Raw genomic sequence first — 17,758 nt, 5'->3', positions numbered from 1 at the left:
AGGGAGCTGCCAACCTGCCTTGGATGTCAGCTGGGAAAATGCTGGCCAGCCAGCACAGTCGGAAAGCGAGAGGATGAACTGGGAGAGCAGGGGACCCTCGGTTCTGTGATGAAGATAGTAACTCAGTGCTTCCCCACTACGGGCAGCAGAAGCAACCAAAACTTCAAATGCCATCAGGCGAGTGGTGCAGCTCCCTCCAGGGGCTCCCTCCCTCCCATCCCTCGGCCCTCACTTCCTGGATGGACTCAGGAGCAACCCTGACCTGCGGCCCCTGCAACAGGGCAACCGGCCTCATGAGACCCCACTTGAGCACCAGCTCTCTCCTCACACATCACACTTGCTCCCCATTCCTGAGCAAACATTTGGGGTGGCAACAGGAGTAAAGCGACTCTTCACCTGCCCTGCATTCCCCCCAGCACGAGTTAAGAGCTCTCTCATGCAGGACTTGGAGGGCAGCGAGAGAAGAGAGGAGATCAGACCCTCTTATGTGAATGTGTTGAGATGCCACTCCACCATGATACCAAAATCATACCTCTTCCAACCGATCTTTTCCTTTCAGGGGTGTCAGGATTCTCCTGAGGTCTCTTTCTGATGATGGCTTCAGAAGACACTCTGGAGGGAGAAGAGAGAGAAATAAGCTTTAAGAAGGCATAAGTTAGCAGGACATGGGGATTCTGGGGGCCAGCTCAGTCCAGATATGCACCCTCTCTCTGAGTGCACGCTCCCTCCTTGCACCTCTGCAGGCGCAGCAGCCAGACAGGGTCCCTGTGGCCAGAAAGACAGAACTAAGCACCCAGACCCACACAGGTTCCCAGGATGGCATCCCCAGTGCCTATGGATTGAGGCATATTTTCCGTCTGCTACCATCAACCCCAAAGCCTGTGCAATGCCCATGCGATGACTTTGAGAGCATGCTAATTACAATATCACATCACATGTCTTTGCTTCTGGCTAGAATATTATCAACTTGGTGTGGGAACTCCATTTTCCTTGGGCGGAAAAAAAACGGCGCTCTGAGTAATTTTGAAATGTGAAAGGGGATTAATCATTGCCTAATGAAAGCAGGGTTTTTGGGCAGAACAAAACTTTCAAGATCTGGAATCCATGAAGAGATAAGTCATAAGAGGAGGGGCTGTTGGTGGTGAAAAAATAGCTCAGCCCCAGAGTGCAGAGGCCAAGGTCCCAGCCCTCCACGTCCTCTGTCAGTATGACTGAGTCCCAGGTCATAGGAGAAGGGTCAAATTCACTGTGCCCAGGCCACACACCTGCCTGCAGGGCTTAGGCCAGTCTCAGGGGACCAGGTCATTCATATGCACAGCTGAGGAACAAAAGCGAAACTTAGAGCAGACAGGGCAGAGCCAAGTTCCCTAACCTCCCCCTCCCAGCTCCACTGCCCTCAATGGACAGGCTGCACAGTGGAAGCCCTGATGGAGTTTCAGGCTACCTGAAACAATTATGACAAGCATCCTGACACCCTCCCCAAGTCTATGGGAAAGTACTATCACTTCAGGGGTGAGGACCAGGAATTCAGAGACATTAACTAACTTACCCATAGTCCTAGCTCTGAACTGGGGCAGAATGAGGACTAGAACTCGGGTCCCTAGGAAGTCAAGCCTGGTGCAAGTGTGATCTCCACAGTGAGAGAAGTGCAAGCAGGAGAGCCCTGAGGGCAAGGTCTGCTCTGCAGTGCATCATCTTCACAGAGGGCATTCTCAGGACTCCCTGCTAACTGATGGGGAACAGGGCTTGGCCGGAGGATATTACCTCTACCTCTATCTCTACCTCTACCTCTACCTCATTCATCCAGACATTGTCAGCCTGGGGACCTCATGCATTGGGGGCCAGACTAAGGCTGCAATCAGAGGAATTCATGATATATACTGAGTGGCCAGATTGTTATAATCTCTGAACGCATAATAATCTGGCCACTCAGTGTGTGTGTGTGTGTGTGTGTGTGTGTGTGTGTGGTCTGGCCAAGCTGGCCAGGGGGAGGAGACATGGCTGTTGGCCAGCTTGCCTGCTGGTTGAACTCCAGATTAAGGGGACAATTTGCATATTAGCCTTTTGTTATATAGGAATATACACTGAATGGCCTGATTATTATGCGTTCAGAGATCATAATAATCTGGCCACTCAGCGTATATAACATGCATATTACAATTTTCTAACTACACACTGAAAGTTCTTCCTTACCCATGCATCCTCATTAACAGATAGAATCTCTGCAAAGACCTTATACTGTGTGCCCTTCTAAGTGTCATTCTATGTGAGCCCTCGTGCAGACAGTGTGACTTTATACAAAGGGGATCTTGCCACAGATGTTCTACATACAAGGCCACCTATCAGGGATATCATGTCTACCCATGACTGTGACACGATACAGACCTTCGGAGCCGTTTTCACAGCTGCAGAGTGCCCCGTAGTGCATGTGGACCACAATATAGTTTCCTCCTCTCTGAGTGCACCCACTCTCTGAGAAACACCCGTGGATACATGGGGTGTTGATGTTTCTGGCCATTGAAACCTTGCAGTGACACCCCCCCCCCCATCTCTGTGTGGAAACATCCATGCAGTTCCAAAGCCTAGATGTGGGTTGGCTGGGCAGAGGCTCTGCACAGTCCACCTCTGACTGGGTGCAGACAAACCGCCTTCCCAAAATGCTGGGTGGATTCCCCACCCATCGCAGGGCAGAAGGAGCCCTTTCTCTTGGATGCAAATTGGAAGCCAGGGTTCTCTTGGCAGAAGGGCTGTGCCCGTCACCGCCCAGTGGCCTGGGACTATGAGTCCCCTGGACAAAGAGGGGAGTAGATTTCTTGGCTCACGCAGATGGCTGCTGCTTCGCTGCCCAGGGGGCATTTCTGAAGACTCGGGCCCACCTGAGCCGGGAACTACATTTACTGGCTCAGAACTGATAATGAGCTTTTATGAGCTCTGGGGACTGGGAGGAACACGTATTAATGTCAAGCATGCCTGTCAGCCACGCAGCCCGGGTGAATGTCGCACATTAACGAAATTAAAGGCCGCAGTGGCTCAGGGAAGGCGCTGGGGGCTGCGCGTCAGCGGCGAGAGTAGGCCTGTCAATAACCACATTACTCTCCAGCTTTTGCACTCCCGAGCCCGAAGCTGTCTCCTGTCTTCACAGGAATCCTGCTTTCTTGCAGCCCGAGAGGAGATTAGTTTATTACCATTCTGCCAGGCGAGGCAAAATCCAGCACTAATCCTAATTCCCATTTAAGCAAATCATTGTGTGAGAGAAACCAGCTGGGCTCGGAATGTCTTCCCCCTCTTCCCTGAGATCTCATTTCAGCCCCCTCCTCTCCGTGGAGGAGGGAGGTCACTGCAGATGTTGGACCCCGAGCCCTTCTGGGAGGGAGAAAAGAATCCCAGGGTTTAAGGCCAAGAGGGGAGACTGGTGCTGGGTGACAGGAGGCAGCATTGCAGGACGGTGAGCTGGGGGATGGCATTCGCTGTAGGCCTGATGATCCCAGGCTGTGGGAAGGAAGGGGCACCACCCTCCAGGTCACAGACATGGTCTTGCTTTGTACTTAAGATCCCACAGATCTGAGGTGGCACAGGCTCACATCCCCAGTTCAGCCCTAACTAGTTCGGTGACCCCGAGCAAGGACTTTCTTACTCCACACCTCAACTTCTTATCTGGGAACAAGGGCTCACAACATCTGATAACTCATATTATCAGTTATTGCATGAGGAATGCGTACACAAGACTTAGCAGAGAGCCTGCCATACACTATCCTATTTTTTGAATATAAGACTCTGGGTTGTATTTTATGGGTTTCTAAGAAAGAAAACACGGTCAGTTAATTAATTATGACATGTCCCTTTTTATATTGATGTGTCCTGGTTTCAGAGACATTAAAACATTAAAAAATAAAGCGTGCCTCAGACTCCATGAAATATTGAAAGAACTTCATCAATGACAGTAAATGTGATGACTCTTGGCCAACTCCTCCCATGTTGCAAAGTTCAACTCAGAACTCAGATCCTTTTCCTCCTCTTCCTCCAAACAAAGCAAACGTGCACTGTGTGAGGAAAACCAGCTCTCGGGTCATTAGGGAAATTCTGAGCGCCACTTTGGTGTCTTGGGTGACACCCAGGTGAGAGACTGTAATGATGTGTCCTATTCTACTTTTACCCCGATGGCTCCCACTCTGTTTTTAAATTAAAATAGGGCTTAAACACGGCAGTGCACACACTATGTGTGTTCAGCCTACTGAATTTTCAAAAACAGAGGCCCCGGCATACCTGACACCCACATCAAACACTCTTCTCAATTTTCCCCAATATTTGTTCCTCTTCCATCCATGTCTCTGAAATCATCCCTGACTCTCCATCCCCATCACCCCTGCCCATTCTACCTGGATCCGCCTCACCATTGCCTGTCTGCCTGCCTGCTGCAAACAGGCTCCCTTCCCTTTGGTTATAGGACTGAGCCCATGAATGTGGCACAACATATCTCCCTCCTGCTCCAGTGGGTCCCCTGGTCTCCTTTTGCCTACACAAGGAGATTTTTATAATCATATTCCTGGTTTCCCAGCTTCAGGTCCTCACAATACACACAGACCCACAGCCACACCGAACTCATCTGCAAAATGCGGACAATCATAGTTCTACCTGGCGGGCCTGAGCTGGGGATGAGATGAGCTAACAGATTGTAAGTGGTTCCCTAGGTGCCTGGCACAACATAAGCAGTCAATAAAGAGAGGAAGCAGGAATTGTGTGAAATAGAATTTGCTTGCTACTTACTGCAGAAATGATAGTAGCCATGACCAGTGGTTCCTTCCCTCCCCCCTTCCTCCCTCAGGGGTCTACAACCCAGACATATGCTAACACTTAATTCACAGCAACTGGGCTTTCTCATATTTTATATATTGAGTTCCCAGATAGCACTGAAAACCACTATTTTATAATCTTTCAATCTCCTAGATTCCAAGCCAGTAGAATTTTAAAGAGCTGGGAAGGCTTCCTGGAAGAGGCAGCAAGGAAAGGATGAAGGGAGTTGATGAGTCCAGTGATAAGGCTTTTCCCAGATCCCCCTCTCTCTCTCCCTCCCTCCCTTCCTCCCTCCCTCTCTCCTTCCCTACATTCCTCCCTTCTTCCCTTCCCTCTCTCCTTCGGCCACTATATCTTTTCCTGGCTCTTAGGTGGAACTGCCATCCTTCTGAGCCCTGTGACCACAGAACTCTTGTTCCTGAGTTCCAACAAGGAGTAGTGTCCCCAAAGAGACCCTGGAGGTGGCTCAGCTCTGGGCCCTTTGTCCCCACACCAATGCCAAGCCCCAGGATGCAGGCTGAGCCACTGCCAGCTGATGCAGGGCTTACTGACAGATAAAAGCTCTGCAGTGTAAGGCTCCAAAACGAAGCCGAAGCCAGCCGGGGCTCTGTATTGCTTTGTTTTAAATTAGCAGCACAGTGTGTGACTGGGGCAGAGGGAGAGGAGCCAAGGCCAGTTCAGGAGGACTTCCTACTGTGTCCTGCATCTCAGCTATTCCCTGGGCAGCCCCTAAGGAAGCCGCAATCTGCCTCTGCCTCTTCTCTCGACCTGCCCTTGTCTCTCTGGGAGAGTGTCTTCCCCGCCCACTCACTCAGCCCCCCTCACCCTGTTCCCATAATGAGTCCCCGAATCAGCCTGCTAATTGTGTCCCTGGGTCACTGTGGGGCTGAGGCGGGGGGGGGGGGGGGGGGAGTAAGCCATGCCATTCTCAGAAAGATTGAAATTTATTTTTGCTCCATAAAGGGAGAACCGCTCCTTCACATTTAATTGGGCAGCGCACAGTGGGCGTTGGCACGGCTAGCCAGGGTCCCAGTGGGCAAGGAACTCCCAACCTGAGTCCATTAGCTCTTGGCCTGGGGAGGGTGGAAGTAGCAACGTGAGTTAACAAGTGAAGCTGTTTCTTCTTAATGCAACTGTCATTAATAACCACCTCCCCTCCACCCCGCCTCCCATCAGCTTTGGGCTCTGCTGCAGGCAGCACAGGCCAGCCAGCGTCTCTCCTGCTCTCCCCAATCATGCCCGTGTGAGCAGACAACACCAGGATGTTCAGCTGAGCAGGAAGGGCCTGGATAGCCTCTGGGAGCCTGGGACACCCCTGTCCCCAGAGTGCATTTGCTCTTGTCCTGTTCTGCCTGGAAGTGCTTTCCTGTTAGCAGAAGGAGGTGAGAACAAGGGCTACCCCTCTGCTGGAGTTCATCTTACATTTGATCGTCACTCTTCTTCCTCCCACACTTGTAGATAATACTCATCTGCCGGGAAGCGAGGGGGGGGGGGGCGGTTTTATCATCTCTCTTCCCCTTCCTTCTGCAGATGAGGAAAGCGAGCAGCGGCACTTTTATGTAACTAAACATGGGTGCACTGTTGGTGGGAAGAGGAAGACAAAAACACAAATAATTCCATCCACAATGTCTGCTAAGTAAGGCTCCCTCACTCTCGCCAAGAGGGGGTGCCCAGCAGATTTAGAAGCCTGATGTTAAGAAACCTGTCCCTGAAGGTGGAATCTGGCCTGTCCACCCTTACTCCACCATGTCCTCTGAATGAGAAAACACATGAAAAACACAAAGACATACTCTTCTACCGCGCGGCCTGTGTCCTCCTCTCCAGCGAAGTACCTGAGGCTCAAAGAGGCCAGCAGCATGTCTGCCCTCACAGAACTGAGTCAGAAAAAAACAACGTTGTTTTCAGCCCAAGTCCCCAGAGCCATCTCACCTGTGTCCAGCCTTCACTAGGCCAACCCACAGTCCATCCTCCCAAGGACGTATCTGAGAGGTTCTCAGGCCACTGGGCTGTTTGCACAAAGATACCCGGGGGTTCGAAAGCACAAGAATAACTGGTGCTTCCGGTGCATGGAGCAGGAAAGGCAGAAACGGTCTTAGTGCTGAAGTTGGCTTTGGTCCTAACTCAGCCTCCGCACGTTCCAGCTCAGGAACTCAACGTGGATCCCCCGTGCGGTCTTACATGTACAGGGATGCGTTCCCCCAGGACTGAGAGCAGCAGTATGGTTATACGCCACCTAACGATATCGGTCAACAACAAGCCTTACATATACAGTGTTCGTCCCATGAGATTATCACGAAGCTGAAAAACTTCTATTGCCCAGAGAGGTCATAGCAGCCATCATAGGGTCCACTAGTCACGTCCTAGGTGCCATATGTTGACGTAAAGGACGTTGTAGTGAAGTCGCAGAGTAACTCATTCCTCACATGCTCATGGTGCTACTGCTGTGACTAACCTACTGCGCTGCCAGTCGTACGAACAGGACACAATACTTGATCATGGTAATGGCTGACTATGTTACTGGTTTACGTGTTCACTATGCTTTGTATTGTCATTGTAGAGTGTCCTCTTCCTGCTTATTGAAAACAAAGAGTTTGCTTAAAACAAGATGCCTTGTCCTGCTGGCAACAGCCTCATTCTTCCCATGTTTATTTACCATGTCTCTTGGTTGCATTGTTTTCTCTTGTGCTTGATTTAGTCTCGTGCCATTTTATAAATGCACTGTTGCTTCTGGGTACTGTGCTGGTAATGTCTACAGCTGTGCACTGGAATGTCCTGGCCTTCACATTCACTCACCCAGAGCAATTCAGTTCTGCAAGCTTCATTCAAAGTGTCCTATACACTTTGATAAGTGTAGCACCTATCTTTTATATTGTATTTTGACTGTCCCTCATCTATGTTTAGATACACAAATATTTACCATCCTATCTAATATAGAGGGGATATGCTAATTGACCCTCACGCTGTCGCAAAGATGGTGGTGCCCACAGCCAATAATGAGGGAACATGCTAATTGACTGCCCCACTCTCAAAGATGGCGGCACCAACAGCCACAAGATGGCAGCACCCAGTCTCCTCAGCCCCATAGGATGGCAGGCATGTGGCAAGGCCAAGCTCACCTGCCTCTAGAGTTCTCCAGTCTCCTCAGGCCCTCAGCTGCCCAAGGCCAGCCCGAGGTGCAGGCAAGCCTCAGATAGCAGCTACCCAGAAGCCCAGGGCCGCCTGAGGCTCAGGTAGCCAGGGCTGGCCAAGGCTTGCGCTGCTGGTAGTGGCAGCAGCAGAGGTGTGATGGGGCATCTCCTTCCCCTGATCACCAGGTTGCCTTCTGCCCCTGAGGGCTCCCGGACTGTGAGAGGAGGCAGGCCAGGCTGAGAGAAACACCCCCCCCCCACTTCCAGTGCATGAATTTTCATGCACCAGACGGCTCATTGTGTTATAAGTGGCTACAATATTCAATGCAGGTCCATGCTGAATAGGTAGCCTGGGTGTGAAGCAGGCTAGATCATCGAGGTGTGTGTAAGTGCACTTTATGATGTTCACACAATGACAAAATCACCTACCAACGCATTTCTCAGAACATATCCCTGTCGTTAAGTGACCCATGACCGTATGAAAAAGCCACATGACAGTAATAGAGATGTTTCCAAACTGGCCACCCTGCAGTTCACAAGGAAGCTGAAAGCTGAGAACTCATAACCTGAGCTGAGGGAAGCGGCCAATACCACGGCCTACCGCAGCTTTCCTGCTCCTCAACCTGGGGCTATTAACTCAGACTTTACAACCCACAGAGTGGTGGTGGGGTTGGGAAAACTACACCCCAATTCTTAGTAATTCCTTCCGGCTCCCTTAAATATATTCTAGTGCAGAAAGGGGTCTTCGGGAGGTTGGACCGCAGCTGCATTAGCATTTTGATGGGTTTTCCCAACACGTGGAACAAGGGAGCTTTAAAATTCATAGTGAAGAGATTAATCCTTCCAGCTCCACTTCTCCCTTCCCAGCTTGAAGGCCAAGAAGTTGTTACCCCTTTAAGACCTTGATTAAGAAAAAAAAGGCAGGAACTCTGAGAGCTCACTCTTCAGAGTGCACAGAGAAGGGACAGATGGGTTTCCTAGGTTGAGCGTACATGTAGAGCCCTCCAAACACAATCAAAAGGCAGAACCGGAGACAGGGGCATGAAAAGGTTGTGCCACTGTGTGGGGGTTGGGAGTGTCTTTGACTCAACAGAAGGACACAGCCTTCTGCTGAGTTCAGAGAGGAGCCTGCTGGCTCCTAACCGCAAGGTTCACCTAAGGTAACTGACAAAGGCCATTCTTCTTAGCACCCATGGTCAGCGAGCATCTCCAAAATGAATTGCTCTGGGCTGGGTATTAGGTCCTTGGGAGAGAAGGATCTGAGGAGAGTTCAGCTCAACAAATCCCTGATTTCAAGAAACTCAGTCTAGACAGAGAGAGACAAAGACACACACACACACACACACACACACACACACACAGAGAGAGAGAGAGAGAGAGAGAGAGAGAGAGAGAGAGAGAGAGAGAGAGAGGGAAACTGATGGTTAAAAAAACAACATAGTGATGAGAGAAGCAAGTGTGGCTGCCCAGGGACCCTCAGGGAGGAGTGGGGCCTCAATCAAGCTGGGTTTACACACTTTGGGGAATTCTTGTCCTGCTTCAAAACTTTCTTTGGAAAAATGCACGTGATGCAATATTAAGCGTCGAAGGGGAGGCGTACAGTGCTTTGCAGCGTATGCTTGGAGTGAGTATGTAGATGGGGTGGAGGAAAATGATCCAAGGAGGGGACGGTCTTTCCACATCATGTTGGACCATTGTGTAGCAGGCCCCAAGGACTACTGAAGTATCCAGGGGATTCCAGAGGAGTGTAAACTTTAACACTGGTGAAGTTACATGCAGGTTTGTACATCTTGTAGAAAAGATAACCCCTAGGGCATAACCAGTTTTGTATCCCAACCAGCCACCTATTCCAGCATTCTTTCTCCAGTGCCTATATAACCAGGGTCTCTAATTCTCCAGAGAACCAGCTTTACCATCCTGCTGGCTCCCACTTGAATGAGCTCAATCAATCTCCGACCCATGTTCATTTTACATTTACATGAGATTTTATAGAATTTAAAAAATTTTGAAAATTATTCTTTGGCAAAACATGCCCAATCAACACACACACAAACACACACACACACACACACACACACACACACACACTGCACGGAGGGGGGGGGGGGGAATAACAGCAAAATGTTACCAGTGGGTCTCTTTAGGTAGTTGGCATATATACACATGTGACTTTTATAATCAGGGGGAAAGAAAGGGATAAATATTATTTTTTAAGTAAAGAAACACCTCCATCTAAAATTAATAGCTAATGCAAGCTGCTTGCTAATCCTGTCTGTGGACGGGGAGCTAAGCTGGTTCTGCGCATTATCCCATTTAAGGTCTCCCCTCCACCCCGTGTGAGAGGCACTATTACTCTCCCCATTCTACAGATGCAGAAATGGAAGCACAAAGAATTACCCTAAGAATTTAGGGCTGAGCGGTCACAAGGGGATCTGAATCCCAGGCAGCACTGCCCAGGGGCTGCCGGCTTAACCAAGCGGCCAGACACCGGCCTCCCACGTGGAAAAGGAAGAAAGAAACACATCTGCGGGACTGCCAGGGTTCGGCTTGGAGAAGGCTGTATTCCCACTCACTCCCAGAGCCCACGGCGTGCAGTGAGGCCAAGCACAGGCCTCGCCAGCGCTGAATTGAATTTGAATGTGTCTCGCCCACACTTGGAGGCAGGGGCCGGGTCTTCTTCATTCTTAAACCTCCCATCACATTGGGATGGAGGCACCATAGACACTGAGCGAATGTTTCAGGACACTCCCCACCTGCTCTGGCAGCTAAACCTTTCATGCACTCTGGAAGCCAGCTTCAACCCAGAATTCCCTCCGTCTCTCTCTCTCTCTCTGCCTACACGGGCACTGCCAGTGCGGAACTGGCATCTTTATCACATCTTTATCAGAAAGCAAAGTGCAGGCTGGCTTCAGTCAAGACGGGTTCTGTATGTTGGAAAGGGCCCCAGCCGAGAAACCCTAGAGGCCAAGGGCCCTGCCTCGGAATCACTGTGCGACCTTGGGCAAGTCAGCACGTCTCCCTGGGATGGGGCACCATGCCTTCAAAGTGGGCAGGAGGACCCACGGTGCGATGATGCCCCAGACGTTCTGCCAGCATCACTCTCGCTTTTGCCGCTAGCGTACTTTACATGCAGCCAGCGTGGAGCCCTCACCGGGGACACACGCCTATCGATTCTCACTAAAGCTCTTCCTGTGGCAGGTCACTGCAGGCCAAATCCGCGCAGAAATTAGGTTTGGAGGGAGGAATACCATGTGATTTAGAAAACCAAATTGGGGGTGAGGCGGAGAGATTGCTGCAAGAGGGGGAGTATGGGGGGTGGGGAGAGATGCTTCATTTACATCAGGCTCTTGAGAGCCCCTATCAACCACCCCATCGGAGGGGTTCATCCCCAGCACAAATTGATGGATTGGTTTTGGTCAAATACATTTTCCTAGGTCTCCGAACACCTGCAGACTCGGGTAGGATTACTTGGGTAAATATTGTGTTTCCAAAGCTTCCAAATAAAAAGCCCCATGTCCCTTGATTGAACAATAAATACCTCCCAGCCTTTGTGGTTGGCTGTGAGGAGGCAGGAGAGGAAATTCAGAAATGTCAGCCGCTACGTGTCAATACGGAGAGCCGCGTCTCTGGGTGATTGAGACCAGTGGCCGAAAGAAACACAGGAGGGCCCTCTTATTAAAAAAAAGTGGAAAATGATACTGTTAATGCCAATGAGTCTAGCAATTGGGCCTGTTTCTGATTCCTGGGTAAGTTACTGTCCCTTTAGGAATCTCGGTTTGATCATAGTGGGATGCTCAAAATGAGTTCCCTGTGGGTTCCCTGAGAGATACCAAAGTGAAGGGGAGGTGGAAGGCCTAGCCTCCATCCTGTTTCAACAGGACAGCTCCACTGTATTTCCTATTGGCTGCTCCAGGATGAACTTTCTTTGACTTCTATGGCTGCAAGTAAGGTGAATGCCACTGAACTAAGTCATCCCAGGTCGTTTTCCCTTTAGTTTTTGGAATGCCCAAGGTGGTACCTTGGTTAAGAAACCCAAGGCATTCTGGTGGCCGAATGGTTTTTATCCAAAGACATCATGGTGGTGACTCATGGTCAAGGTCACTAACTCTGGGACAGGGCGTTCCATGCCAGGTAGCCAGCTCCCATCCCTAGCGAAAGGGTCTTCCCGGACAGATCATAAAGCCACAGTAAGAGCTGGCAGGCCTGGGTGCATGTACATTGTCCCGGGCTTTTTACCTCTTGCCCTCACAGCAATAGGTATCAATCTTCTCTCTTCTGTGCAAATGGAGAACCTCAGCACCACACAACTGGGTTAACCTGCCCAAGGCCCCTCGGCTCCTAAGCCAGGACTGAACCCCAGCAGCCTGATTCTTAAGCACTGCCTGAAATCAAACACCCCAGCAAACCCCAGAATGCCATGCTGGAAGGGGACTTCGGGACCGCTGGCCCCTCTCCTCCATTTTACAGTGAGTGACTGAGGCCCAGAGAGGGTAATAGATGCGTCCAAGGTTCATCATGAGCTTGGTGCAGAGCAGGGTTAAAACTCAGATCCCATCTTGAAATCTGTTTCTTCCCACTCCACCTTGGCATCACTGCGTCCCTCAGGACATGCCCCTCAGGATGGGCAGCGTGAGTTGGTGGTCAGAAGCTGAGCTCACGTGCAGGCCGCCACCCAGCAGCAGCCCCAGCTCTGCCCCTAAGATGCTGGGTGACACACTCGGCCCTATTGTGTCCCAGTTTGCCGGCCCTAAATGGGAAAGGTGGCTGCTCTTACCTGAAGTATTCCCAGGTGTTCTCATAAAGTCTACCCTCTCTGTACTGGGCAGCATGAGAGGGACACAAAATGAACTGGATCCTTCTGGTGGAGCCACCCCTCTCCCCCACCTGGCTGTGCAAATGGACCACTCACTGCCCCCGTTTCCCTAGCCAGTGGTCGGCAAACTCATTAGTCAACAGAGCCAAAAATCAACAGTACAATGACTGAAATTTCTTTAGAGAGCCAAATTTTTTAAACTTAAACTTCTTCTAATGCCACTTCTTCAACATAGACTAGCCCAGAGCCACACTCAAGGGGCCAAAGGCCTGTATGTGGCTCAAGAGCCGCAGTTTGCTGATCACAGCTCTAGCCACCTCTGCTGGGACCTCGCCGGATTCCCTTTTCACATTTCTCTATTAGTGACAATGATAAGTTTCCGGCAAACCAGGAGACCAATGTCCTGTCGAAAGTCAAGAGCACATCATCCTCTTGAACTTTCTGTGTTCTCCTGACCTTATGTTAATTTCTGGCACAAAATAAAATGATGTCTCTTCATACCAGGAAAAGGCTAGAAAGGTAATTCCAGGTCAGCACACCATCTGCCTAAAGAGATTGAACCCACTCATTTGCAGAGTCAGGGCATTTAAGATGCAGAAAGGACCTGAGCTTGAGCATCTGAGATCCTGTGGAAGAAAGTCACCATCTCTCTAAATGTAAACTGATAGCTATGCCTCTGTCGGGAGAGAGGAAACTGAGGTCCAGAGAGGTTGAGTGATTTGGCCCATGTCACACAGCCATGGTTAGTGAAAGAGACAGAGTGAGAACCAGGTCTCCAGACCTCAGGCTCTGCTGGGGAGGGGGAGATGGAAAAAGGGAGGAGAGTTTGAGTTTGCAAGCACATTTTGAGAGTGTGTACTAATGAGATTATGAACCTCTGGGGTTAAAGAGAAGCATTTGAGTCATTTGACGTTCCACCTGCACTTATCTGAGAAGATATGTGTGAACAGTATGAGGATGGACAAGTGAGCAAGAGGGATTTGAGTGGGAGTGGGTGAGAGGGAATCCAAAGGCTAAAGAGAGAGAAAACCAAGAAGAGGAAGAAACATTTGGGCCATTTTCAAATTCCCACAGTTGAATAAATCAAAACAGCTTGTTCTAAGACAAAGAGGCCATTTCAAACCACATCCTTGACACCAAAGTCAACCCCAAATGGCCCCCTAGATGCTTTCTCAAAACCGATAACAATAGCAACAGGAATATCACAGTCATAGTTAGGATTCTTGAGCAGCAGTGATGGGCCAGGTGTGATTAATGCCCACTCTCCAGAGAAGCGACTGAGGCTGGGGAGGGAGAGTTGCTTGGTCCCCACATCCACATCGTTCCTTGGATAAGGAAGCCTGGTAGGCAGCAAAGATCCAGCCAGCAAGCTTCCCTGAAAGCACCATGTGCCTGAGAACCAGCCCTGGGACAGGGCTGCTCCTGGCTGTGAGCGGAATGGAGAAGGAAGGGACCCAGGAGTGGGGAGTGAAGACAGCATGTTCCCTGCCAGTTCCCACAAGGCAAGGCAGATGCCAACTGTGCGGGAGTGCCTGGTGCCATGACCGGCAGCCACCACCCTACCTGGCACCTGGCCTCCCCTGGCCAGAGGAACGTGAGGTCCCCAAGAACTCCCGTCTCTCACTCCAACATCAGCAAAGGGATCCACAATGCAGTAACCACTGAGTCTCCCCTCCTGCTGGGCATGAGGGGTAGCGCCAGGCCCACTGTGCTCTGCCAAGCATCCATGGCCAGCAGGCATGCTGTGCACTCTCTCATAGTCCTGTCCTAACCCCAAAACTAAACTCTGAGGTGGGTGCTACTATTCTCATCTTATAAATGGGTAAACTGAGGCTCAGAGTGATTGACTACCTCATCCAAAGTGACCAAGTTAGTAAGTCTAGGCAGAGTTGGGACTGAGCCCCCGCATGACCAGGAGACCTTTGCTCCCTCTAACTCACCCATCACTCAGCAGCAAAGCCCTTGCCTCCGGCGCAGGTTGGGAGCCCCAGAGGGCAGCATTTTGTTGTGGGATTCCCCTCCACAGAATGGGATTAAAAATCTCACCCAGCCCTGGCTGGGTGGCTCAGTTTGTTGGAGTATCATCCCATACACCAGAAGGTAGTAGGCTTGATTCCTGGTCAAGGCACATACCCAGGTTCAATCCTTGTTTGGAGCATGTGTGGGAGGCAATCAATTGATATCTCTCTCTCTCTCTCTCTCTCTCTCTCTCTCTCTCTCTCTCTCTCTCTCTCTCTCTCTCTCTTTCTCCCACCCTTCCTCCCTCCCTTTTCTTCCCCCCCTAATATCAATAACAATAACAATAATATAAATTTTTTTTAAAAATCTCACCCCAATTGGATTGTTGGGCATCAAATGAGGTAGTGTCTGTGGGTCTAGCACTTTCTGTGCTTCTGGAGAGAAAGGAAAGGGAAGAGAGCCAACAAGGTAGGTCCCTCCACACCCAGCAGCAGGTTAAATAGTTGCTCCAGCCTTAGCTGTCCCTTTTTTTTTCAGATGGGGAAGCTGAGGCTCAGTTAGGAATTTTAAAACTGCCCAGTGTCACACAGCTCATAAGGGGCAGAATCGGAATCTGAACTCAAGACCTGTGGGACTCAGAAACCAGAATTCTCATATTAAGTTCAAATGCCATTAGACTCCACAAATGCCTTTCAATGGCTCTCTTCTAGAAGAGCATTTCATCTTAATCCCATACCTTTCTCACCAGCAGACACATGTGAACTTCACCTAATACACTATTATCATTGTTTTGCAAAAAAGACTATCAGGGAGACCGTTTTTTGTTTTTTTCTTTATACTCCCACACACAACAAACACGAACCTCTCAACTAGTTGGAATCTTGCTTGAATAGTGGATGGGCTACTTAGAAACAAAAAATTGCCCATTATTTAAATTCAATTACATAGCAACCACTTTTTGAAGAGCATATTTTTATTTGAGCTCATTGTGTAGCAAATCCTCAGACACTTGCTTTCTTCCAGCTACTTGGAGAAGGAAAAACATTATCAAATGAAAGGGAGGAAATGTTATGCATATCATCCCAGCTATTAAAAATAATGCTGATGGATTTTCCTCCTTTGCTCTTAATTTATTTAAACAACACCCCCACTTCCATCAACAGCCACGCCTGGGCTTCCTAAGCATCCTAAGCGCTCTTCTCTGGGGAATTCAAAGCTTTGTGGTCCTAGTCCCTGGTCAGGATTCCTAGGGGCAACTCTAGAGGCAGAAGGAGACCCAGAGAGCGAGCAGCCTCCGCTCCCCAGTGTGTAGACAAGATGTCAAAAGTCCACAGCAGCCCTAGCTGGTTTGGCTAGGTGAATAGAGTGTCAGCCTGCAGACTGAAGGGTCCCAGGTTTGATTGCAGTCAAGGGCACATGCCCAGGATTGTGGGGCATGCAGGAGGCAGCCAATCAATGATTCTCTCTCATCATTGATGTTTCTATCTCTCCTTCTTCTCTGGATTCAATAATAATTAAAGTCCACAGCAGAAACAGGAGCTATTATAGTTGGAGCCAAAGAAGAACTAGGCTCTAATCTCTGACTTTGTGGACTCCCAGTCCAGTGCTCTCCCAATCTCTCCAGTTAGGCAACAATGGGGACAGCAATTCATGGGATGGATCTAAGGCTGTGATCTAACTGCCTTGGCACCCCCAGCCCCAGACTCCTAATGTTATGGTTTTACCACATCCCCAGGCCTCATGGAGTCCATCAGGCTGGGAGATTAGCCCCAGTGCACCCATCTGGTCTCTGAACTCAGAGGAGGGAAGCTCCCACCTGTGGCCCCAGCTCTCACCCCTCCAGCACCACGGCCCGGCTCGGTCAGTCTTGCACAACAAGCAGGCAGCAGCCTTAGAGGCCTCTGTTTGCTTTGGCTCAGCAGCCTGCTTCCTCAGCAAGAAGCCGCTGCAAAGGAAAATAAAACAACAACAGAAAGCCCTTTGATCTGCCGACAGAGGGCCCGGAGGAAGGTGGGAATCACCCTCTGCTGTGACCTCTGGCCTTCTGCTCCCAAGTTCTCTGCTGCGAAGGGTCCCAGGGTTCTTTCGCCCACTCCACCTGGCCCAGCACCCAGATCCCAAGAGATGAGAGGGTCAAAGTGACATCTGTGAACACCACGTAGGGATGAACAAGAGCAGAAAGAGGCTGGACAGGGCCAAGCAACTGGGAGAGAGGAGATGGACATTGGCCCAGGAAGCCACTCCGCACAGTGGTCTCCCCAGATGGAGGAGCATCAGGAAAGAGGCGTGTGCGAGAAAGGCATTCCAGTCCATCGCTGGGGAACCCGGCAAAGCATCCCAGTTCTCCACGCAGGAACACCGGGCATCCCTCACAGGAGGATGTGCTGCGTTCAAGATGCTTGAGCTGGGCCTCTCCCATGCCCCACAGTCCACCCCCCCCCCCCACAGCCTCAGGAAACATGAAAGCTGCATTCAAGCCCCCTTCCATTTACTGGCCTGAAGTCAGGCTGGAAGTATCCGGGTGCTGATGTCACAGGAGCAGCCCTCGGCTCATGGGAGATGGAAGTTGGTGACCACTCACTGGGAGGACTCTCCCGTGAGCTCCACACCAGCACTGGGAGGGTCCCCAGGGAGAGGGAAGGAACCCCAGTGGCCCACAGAGGTAGGCAGCTCATTAGTGTGCCACCAATTGGCTTTCCTCCCTTAGGGACCAACCTCCCCACTCACCTCCCGGGGACCAACCTCCTATTTAGACTCTTTGCACCCAAATCCTTGCTCCTGGTCTGCTCTTGGAGATAACCAACCAAAACAAGGCTGGTGTGGAGTTGCTAATGCCAGACCAGGGAAAACATGCAGGAGGTGGAGCAGAGGGCGGAACATCACCAGCTGTCAGATGAAGGTGCTGCGCGCGCGCGCGCGCGCGCGCGCACACACACACACACACACACACACACACACACACACACACAGGTCCGTTTACCCAGAGGACAATCCGAGAGACAGGGAGCTGGCTATCTCTGCACGAGGAGACCGCATGAAGACGGAGAGTTCATTTGTGTTGTATAGG

At 50.5% G+C, this 17,758-nt stretch overlaps 1 protein-coding gene across 2 annotated transcripts in view; it reads right to left on the bottom strand.

Moving 5' to 3' along the window:
• Positions 1 to 17,758, bottom strand: part of TSPAN18 (tetraspanin 18) — a 139,426-nt gene that overhangs the window by 109,452 nt on the left and 12,216 nt on the right. For both annotated transcript variants that reach the window (XM_045577465.1, XM_036427006.2), the window contains exon 2: positions 533 to 612. The gene's annotated coding sequence lies outside the window, so the exon portion shown is untranslated. The remainder of the gene's footprint in view (positions 1 to 532; positions 613 to 17,758) is intronic.

Source organism: Pipistrellus kuhlii, unplaced genomic scaffold (assembly GCF_014108245.1).
Source record: "Pipistrellus kuhlii isolate mPipKuh1 unplaced genomic scaffold, mPipKuh1.p scaffold_m20_p_9, whole genome shotgun sequence".
NCBI lineage: Eukaryota > Metazoa > Chordata > Mammalia > Chiroptera > Vespertilionidae > Pipistrellus > Pipistrellus kuhlii.
Note: the sequence above shows the minus strand (reverse complement) of the source record. Positions and strands in the feature narration are given on the sequence as shown.